A 9,225-nucleotide genomic window follows, 5' to 3' on the forward strand; every position below is an offset into this window, starting at 1 on the left:
TTGAGTTTCCTCCAACAGCTTTGCTCATCCGGGAGGCAGAGGAAGGAAAGGATTAATGTGTTATTTTTATTTTCAGTTTTAAATATGTCTCATGCAGAAAAATGCTCCTTTACGAGGGAGGAAAAAAAGCAACAGATCTGCAAAAACAACACAAGTTGTTTGTGTATAAATCGTTGGGCTCCCAAGTTGTTTAATACAGGGCAGCCAAACAACTGAAACACAGGATGAGAAGGCCATTGGAATGTATCGATGGCCTTTTCATTGCTACTTTTAGAGACGGTGACCCAGGAGTGGGGACAGCAGCCCAATTGTTTGGAGGCACCCAGGCTTGGGTTCTCTCAGGGCGCCTTCATGAGGGATCTTCACACCATGGGAGGACTGAGGACAGGTTGGCAAATCCTTCCAATTAATTTACTAATGTAAACATATGTGTATATGCATGAATTCATATATATATATCATCATTACTACCATCATATGCAGCCAAAGCTCCAGGTGTACATCTACAGCAGAAGAGGGAAGAAGATGCTGTGGGCTGAGCGGGCAGCTCTCCACGTGGAACTGGCCTAACTCCAATGCTGTCCTACAAGTTTGGCAATGCAGAAATAACAAGCATTGAAGAAATGACACAATGCCCAAACTTTCGTTTGACATCAGGTGGCTCTGGAGAAGGCACATTCAAAGTCATCTTTCCTTCAACCCTTCGGTCTTCACAGAAGAGCCCTTCATGAAACCAGCCATCATTTATTCAAATTTAAAGGCATAAAAGCATATTCTTGAGCATTTCTCACAACTTTATTTGGAGAGGTGTCACAACATTGCATTTCCATTTACCACGAGCATGGGACAATAACATGCTCTGGAAACACACAATCAATTAAGCATACATTTTGCCCAAGACAATTTGCGAAAGACACTGCTTCACTTCTTCTAAATTAATACTCATTAGGTGAGGGCAAGAAAGCGAGAGGGGTAACTGGTGTGGGGAGGAACAGGCTGCCAGCAGCTGCTCTGATGGGCATTCATTATGCAAAGAAGTGGAGTCCAAGTGAGTATCCAAGGCATGTGTCACTCACAGTGCCCTGCCTGGGGCACTGGTGTGGGATGGGACATAACAGGGTCGGATGGAATGGAATGGGATGGGATGAAGTGGAAGTGGGATGGAACAGAATGGGATGGAACAGAAAGCAGTGGGATGAGATGGGATGGGATGGGATAGCAGCAGTATAGATGTGTGTCCTCCATCTCCAGCACCAGCTCTGCCCTGCAGCCCAGCTCCATTCAGGTGGGGATCCAGCCTAGTTGTGATGCTGCAGGGGCAGGGACACCTACCCAGGAGCTCGTTAGTCACAAAGCACTTGCCTGACGGTCATGATGTAATTTATTCTGTCATTAGCCTTATCTTGCATTCTAAAACTGACTTAGTTTCTAAACTGCATGAGGTTTTGTACTTTCATTGATCTCCCTGGTTTGATAGATTAAATTAACCTTTTTTAAGGACAAAGGAATTTCCTTTTTTTTTTCATTTTTCCATGGCCAAACAAGTTGAGGGGCTGTATCTCTGACATTCCCCTTTATTTAAAGCACACCTGTGTCTGCGACTGTAAGCGGGTGCGCCTGCATCCATCCCTGCAGGCCTGTCAGCAGCATATTTTCCTCCCTGCTCCCTCTGCTAATTTCTGTACGGAAGCCTTTCTGCCACCTCCCAGACATTAATAAAATTGGAAATGAGCAGCACTGAGGATGTACACACGAGGCAGAGCAACCCAATGAGGGACTGTCCCTCATACCAATAAAACCCTCTGCATTTCTCCAGGCAGTGTGTGAAATATAGTGGGCACATAACACATCCCGCAATAATAGGCTGCCATGTGACTCCCCGGCACCCAGGGAGCCATCATTTTCAATTAGGAAAAAGGCCTCTGGCACACAACAAAGACAGCAGAAGCACCGCAGTTAAGGTGAAATTTAACTTCGTTAAGGCTCAATGCAGATTAGTGTTTGCCTTTGTCTCAGCACCCTGTCCCTCTGCCACCATGCAGGAGAGGACTCTGTGGCGCTGGCTTTGCTGACAGCCCGGTGCAGGTGTGATGGAAGAGAGAAGATCCCAAAATAACACTTGCAGGAGGCATGCAGCATAAAAGACCTTTGTAGAAAATCGAAAATTACCATCCTCACCAAGCAGGGCCTGTAATTTAAACATAAATCTGCTTCTGAGGTGCTGAATATCAAGGTCAGTCATCATTTCGGGATGTAAAACCAGCCTGCTTTCTGCTTGATTTAAGGCATTGCCTCTCCATGCTCCCAGCCGGGATAAGAAGAATATACAAACCCCTGGTGCCTGCCCCTCCTCACCACTGAGGGCATTGCCTGTGCCTGCACTTCTGCATGAACCCCCTCACTGGGTTCATATAGTTACAGCAAATCCAATGCGTTATTCTGGACACATCTCTTTAATGTCTCACTTAAATCTCCTAGTGAGTTTAACTTGTTTTTTACTTCAGGTTTCCTGAAGTGAATCTGCTACAATATTGACCTGTGTTTATTAAAGCATTTCTTATATTTTCAACAGAATACGTTGCTCAGAGAAGCTGTGGTACCCCATCCCTGCAGGTGCTGAAGGCCAGGTTGGATGGGGCCCTGGGCAGCCTGAGCAAGTGGGGGGCAGTCCTGATCATTGCAGGGCTGTGAGGTCCCTTGCAACCCAAATCATGCTGTGATGGTATGATTCTGATACAACGGGCCCCCATGGCACCACCCTCTCCTGCAGGACCCTGCCTGGGTCTGAGCTGGCTGTTCATCAGCATGAGTGTAGACACAGCCCTGCAGCTGTGGCTGTAAGGCAGGAGACCTGCTGTTTTGTCCCCAGGATTTCTGCAGGGTGTGTAACCACTGACTGGTCCCATAGGAGTGTGTGCTGGCACAAAGCCCAGGAGATGTCCAGCTGATGTCTCGTTACTCTTCATAAGGACTAGCAAGCTGTGCTTGGAGCCATTATGGAACCAGGAGGTGTCAGCAACACAAGTGAGCACAGGAAAATATTAATACAGGACTTCGAAAGTCTTCTGACGTATGTGTTGTCTTACGTGGATCTATCCACACCTCTAATCTCCACCTTTCACACCTGGCCTTAAGGTAAAGAACACTGCGCAGCGCCTGCCAGAGCACATCTTCCCACTCTGGTGTCAGCCGCAAATGCAAGAGGACAGAGACATCAGCTGTGCAGTTTTTACTTTGAGGAATGTTTTTATGATGTAAACCAGTGAACATATTACCAAAGAGCATTCCTTTGCGCTTAGGTAAAGCACATTTTCAGCTTTTGAGACTGAGAATCGTCACAAGAACAGTTACTGAGCAAGTAGCTAAGCTGGAAAAGGAAGGATGTGCAGTTATGTCTAGTATTAAAAGAAAATAGACGGTGCACTGCATGAAAATACACAGTAATCTGGTCTGAGAAAAACAACTCACTTATTTGACAGCTAACACTAGATGGAAAAATCTCAAGTCTTCCCTCTTGAAGACCCAAGCTTTGAAATACGCTGTACAAAATTCCTTGTGCTGGAAGGCCAGGATCCTGATCACCCCCACAGCACACCTGCCCCAGCAGCCCCCACCTTCCCTCCTCTGGTGGCTCCGTGCCGGGTTTCTTGAACTGAAAGCCTCATAAGGCAGCCTTTCACAACTCCTGGGGCTGAAACCTGGCGCAACTCTGCGCTTAAACATATTTCAGTTGCCTGAGGATTTTCCGTCCCAGTTGTTTCTGGAGAGTAAATTCTGGACAGTCCTTTAATTTTGGCTGTATGAAGTGGGACTTTCTCAGCTTTTCTTTGCCTGTGGGTTTGTTTTTACACCCAAACGTAATTTTGGGCTTACAGCAGGACACGGCTCCAGCCTTTCCAGCAGTTACTTAGCACCCCTCTCTGGTGACTTGGATAAACAAGGCAAAAATGGGCTTTACAATACAGACAGAAGAAATAAGCCAAAAAAGCGTTAAATGAAAGATGGAGAGCAACCACAACATACCTTTCCTTTTCAATTTCCAAGAAAACTGTAGCGTTCTTTAAAAATAGTCTTTCAGGCAAACACATGCAGTGTTTCCAAAAAACATTGGTCCTCGGTCTCATCCATTTCTCTGAGTTTCTACATCAAAATGTTTTATTTGAAGAACACATTTTAATAGCTGTGTTATAAGTCACCAACATGTCCAACTTGCTCCTCCACCCCTGGACTTCTGAGGCACTTTCCAAAACCTGAAACTAAAACTCCTGCACAAAGGCTCTTGTGCCAGACAGCGCTGAATTACTGCTTCAGGTGTTACGTCCCAAGAGTTGTTTTAGTGCATTTGATCAAATTTTTAAAGCTGCAAATCATTTTCAAGCGTGCGTGAGATTGTACAGATCTGTTTGTTTGTTTGTTTGTTAAACAGTCTGTGCAGGCAGGTTGTAAAACATGGCTGTTATCAATGAACACGCTGGGCTGTAATTATTGTGTGGGCATACTTACACTGACAGCAATCTGTTTGCAGCCATTATCAATCCCCACTGCAGTATACTCGCAATGCAGTATCTGTATTTATTGGCACAAGAAGCTTTGCCAACACACAAACTTCATGATATCATTCACTAAAATGTGAGGATCGCTCCTGACCTCACAGGAAAAGTGAGGTGAAATACTCAAAACGTATTATTGGCATGAAAGGCCTTACTGGGAAAGTCAGCTGTTTCATCTGCCACATTGCATCTTGCTTATCTGTGTCCATGGGTTATGTTTTGTGGTTTCTGTGATGACTGGATTCATAAACTGTTTCCAGCCCCAGCAAAATGTTAGGACAGTATTTCCCCACATGCCAAAAAAACAGTGCATCATCTTTTAATTAGGATCTCCCTCTTTTCTTTAAAAATGACTGAAGCAGAGCATCGGTTTTGCTGGCAGCCTTTAAAACTTGATATGCTGAATTGTGGTGGCCCAAACAGCCTTGGTTCATCACACATTTGCCTTGAAGTTGCTTTCAGGTAGAGAATCCAGGCTGCACTCAAATTTCTGAGGCCTTCTGACAGCATCTCCCTCCCCTGCCATGCCATGCCACAAGACACCATTAGTCAGATGAATCGCTAGCCTGCTTGGCAGCCACTTAAATAGGAACAAAGTCCTTGCTTGAGTGCTCAAGTGAAGTTGAACTGGTTGCATTAGATGCTGACTGCTTGGTTGAAACCTGGCTGACACAGCCATATCAGCAGGGATGGAAGAGCTCAGGTTAGGCTCGGGCAGGAAGGTGAGCAGCCACATAGGTCCGAGTCTGGGTGCAGTTGGTGACCAGGACTCCTGTTTTGCCTGGTGAGTCCCAAGCCTCCCAGCGGTCACACAGGAGCACCTGCCTCACTAACAGCATGTTCATGGAAAAATGCAAGAAAACCCTGCTCCATGAGGAACCAAAGGAAACACATTCACACAAAAGCTTCAGTGTGAGAAGATTTTTAAATCCAGCTCCTTGCTCTGCTAATTTGGACCAGGGATTTGAAACTTCTCACCTTTCAGAAAATGAACTTATCTACCAAGATTGGAAATTCCTGACATTGGTCTTCCTAATCTCTTGCTGAAATGGTCTCACGTAGTTATAAACAATTGCATCTATACTGGAGCAAAGAGTAAAATTTGACATTATCTTTAACCTGCTCATTGCTTTCTTTTTGGATCAGTGCGTACTTTCTTATCTAAACAAAATCAGAAGATGACAGTAAGATGGAGTGACAATTTAGAATAGAAAGCATGCCTATCTGTGGCAAGCTTTCTTCCAATGAGGACAGATTCACAGACGCTTCCCATCCACACCACGGACCATGTTGCTCCAACAGCAAGACATTAAACACGAACGCAAGTACCTCTCACACCTAAGTGACTGGGGAAGGAACAGCAGAAAGCATTTCATCCCCAGATTAACAGATAGAAAAGTCTCACACAAATCTAACCCAAAGCACTGAGAAGTCAGATCGCATCTTTTTCCTTCTTCTGTAGATCATTATACACAAAAGCTTCTCTCTGTTATTAATCTGCCAAAACAAGAGCAGGTTTGAGAACCATACTGAAATCTAGGGGACAAGCAGGCCACTGTCTCATTCCAGCAAGGGGTGTTTGTCCAAGCACTCATTCCATCACAGACTTCCTGTGCGACTGTAATTGCATATTAAAAGCTATGATGGATTTATTTCCATGGCTCATTTTCATAAAGGGTGTGCAAATAAACAAATACACAACTACATGTAAAATTATGCTTAAAAATCTACACCCTACCCACCACAGATCTCCTCTTCCATCTATAAATGCAAATAAAACATTCCCACTTCTGAATACATTTTGCGAAAATAAACAGACTGAAGACTGAGGAGCAGTCAGAAGATACCACAACTTGTGTAAGATTTTTATTTTCCTTGAGAAGCTGTATACAAAAAAGCTTCTGTAACTTCAGAGCCAAAACAAACATCCCAATCTCGACATCCATCAAGACAGGCAGTGAAATTATTTTTTACATTTACATACTTGCATTACGCAGTTGCACATTTTAAATTATTAGGAATATGAAATGATATGACCTCGGGGCAAAGCTTTGGTGTCATTCATCTATTTTGAACACAGTCATGAAACAGCAGCTGCGTTTTGTGTTCCTCAGCACAGTTCATCAGTCTCGTCTGCTGTGTTTCTAGATGGCAGCTAGCAAGAATTCTTCACCGGAGTTTGTAAGTCAAATGAGTCTTTAACAGAATGACAGGGAGGCTAACAAATGCTAAAGGAAAAGGTTGTGACTCAGGTTCAACATTTCTCACCTCTCCAGCTGCCTGCACACCTCATCAGGCAGCTCAGCCAAGATGCACTGGGATTGTCACATTTCCCCAGAACAGCAAAAAAACCTCCGCACTGACAAACCAAAAAGACTGCAGATCCAGTTCCTCAGAACTGCCTTAACGCTGTGTTAAAGTGTGTACCAGTTTCTGAGCTATGCACACAGTCTTTCGCCAGCCTAGTGAAGTTTCATCTGTTAAACAGATTTAGAATTCCCTCTTGCGACACCACCAGAAGTTGGAACTTTTGGAGTACAGAATCTAAAGATCTAAATGATCACAACAAATGCAGTGTGACTGGAAAATCCCCTTCCCCAAGCCATGGTGTGGTGCTGCACTGCCACACTGTGCTTACCAGAACTGGGGAGAATGGTTCTCCACCCCTGGCATTTCCAAAACGAAGCAAATGGTGACCATCTCAAGAAAACAGCTCTATGTGGAAGCGGTGAAAAATGTAGACTCAAATGAGTGTGCAAAGTACCAGCAGGGTACCCTCTTAGCCACTTCTTTCCCCTCCTTCTGAACATGCTAATGATTTTCCTCCAAAAAGATGGGACTGTCTTCTGTTTCTGAGTTTTGAGACAGGGAATTAACTCTTCCTTGGTCAGGACCAGCTCCCCATTTCCAACCCACGGAGGCAGGGAAGTAAAATCATAGCCATGCTGAAAGCTCTGCCCTTCTGTCTCCTCTTATTGGAAAGCATCAGCCCCTCCAAAAGCATGCAGGCTAATGGGAGAAAAAGGATTTCCTGCTCCCAACACGTGGGAATGCAATAGCTGCCAGCAGGCACTGAAACCAAGCACTGAGCACTGCAGTGGTCTCCATGTGTTGACTGGGGATCTCACACCTTGGAGACCACTCTTCATACTCATCTGCACTTCATTAGTTCACCTGCAAAGATGTTGTGGAAGACAGCACCAAACGGCTCCCCGAAGTTGAAATAACATCCACAGTCCTTGCTTCTTCCACTGATCTGTTGCAGAAGGCCATCACATTAGGCAAGCATTATTTCCCCTTTGTGAATCCATTCTGACTACTCCCAGTCACCCTTAAATAATCTGTGTGACAGTAAGGAGACACAGCTTTGGCTTTTCTAGCTGTGCAGGTGACAAATGGAATGACAGTTTGAGCAATTAAAACAGCTGCAATCTTTAAGCAATTTGTAAACGTGTTAGGACAACAGAAAGCTTTTAAGTCAGAAAACTGTAAAAATAAACCCAGAGAAAATAAAAGAAATACCCTCTGAATGTCCCTCTGAATGCTAAACTGTGACTGAGGTGAAATAAAATACCCTTGGTAACATTTCAGGGAAATCCAGCAAAAAAACAGGAGTAGAACTCAGCATTTCTGGTCTAAGCTCATGCTGGATTTTCTCTCCAGCAACACAAAACGGGAGTCATGATAAACGTATCATAATGAACAGCCACAAAATAACACGCTTTCATCACCACTTTAACCCTCTCGAGTTAATCACGCACTTGTTTGCTAGTCACGGCTGCCAGGAATGAAAGCCACGTCCTTTGAGCGCACCCTAGCGAAAATAGTGCTGATGCCTTTTTCCCGGCTTGAAAGCTTGAAAATGTCGATCCCTAACAGTGTTTTGCTGCTTCCACAAAAGGGTTTCAATTCATTTCTTTTCCTTTTTGTACTGATGCAGTGCTACTGCTCTTATGGAAATGGTTCTTTTTTTCCTTCCTACGGGCAGGGCCACCTCACACCAGCCCAGGTTGCTCGAAGCCCCATCTCCAGCCTGGCCTTGAATGCTTCCAGGGAGGTGGCATCCACAGACTCTCCTGACTATTCTGACTATTCTAGCAGTCAGGGCTACCTGACTAATTCTCCATTTTTGTGAAGTATAGTTAGCTGTTCCTTTGTAATTCCTGGTACTTCAGTTGACTGTCCAACTGTGCTGTGCACTTGTGTCCTCTCATATCTAATCTCTAGCCTAAATTAATTACAGAATTACCCGTACCTACAGATGACTCTGCACTGCTTGAATGAGTATCAGGAAGAAAAACAAACACCCACTGGCCTTCTCAGAGGATACAGTGCCATTAACGAACTCCCTGCAACTCCTGCTTGTTCCCAAGCCCTGCTCCAGTTTTGTTCGGATGCTGAGCCCTGCAGGGCCCATGCAGACACCCCTCAGCATAAAACAGCTCCAAGACATGGCACCTATATGGCACTGCTCACGGTTCCCAGTCCAAGCTGGGGTCTACCAGTGCTTCTGCACCCCCAAGCCAGTAGTGGTCCTGCTATAGCCAGCTCATCTCTGCTTTTGTAATGCATGTGAAGAACCATACTTGAACTGTCTACATCAGCAGCTGGAAGAACCCACACTACAATCACAAGCTGACGGTGCACATCACTCAGTTGTAACTATTCTGCTCAA

The sequence above is a fragment of the Tympanuchus pallidicinctus genome, unplaced genomic scaffold (genome assembly GCF_026119805.1).
Source record: "Tympanuchus pallidicinctus isolate F22 unplaced genomic scaffold, pur_lepc_1.0 scaffold6, whole genome shotgun sequence".
NCBI classification, from domain to species: domain Eukaryota; kingdom Metazoa; phylum Chordata; class Aves; order Galliformes; family Phasianidae; genus Tympanuchus; species Tympanuchus pallidicinctus.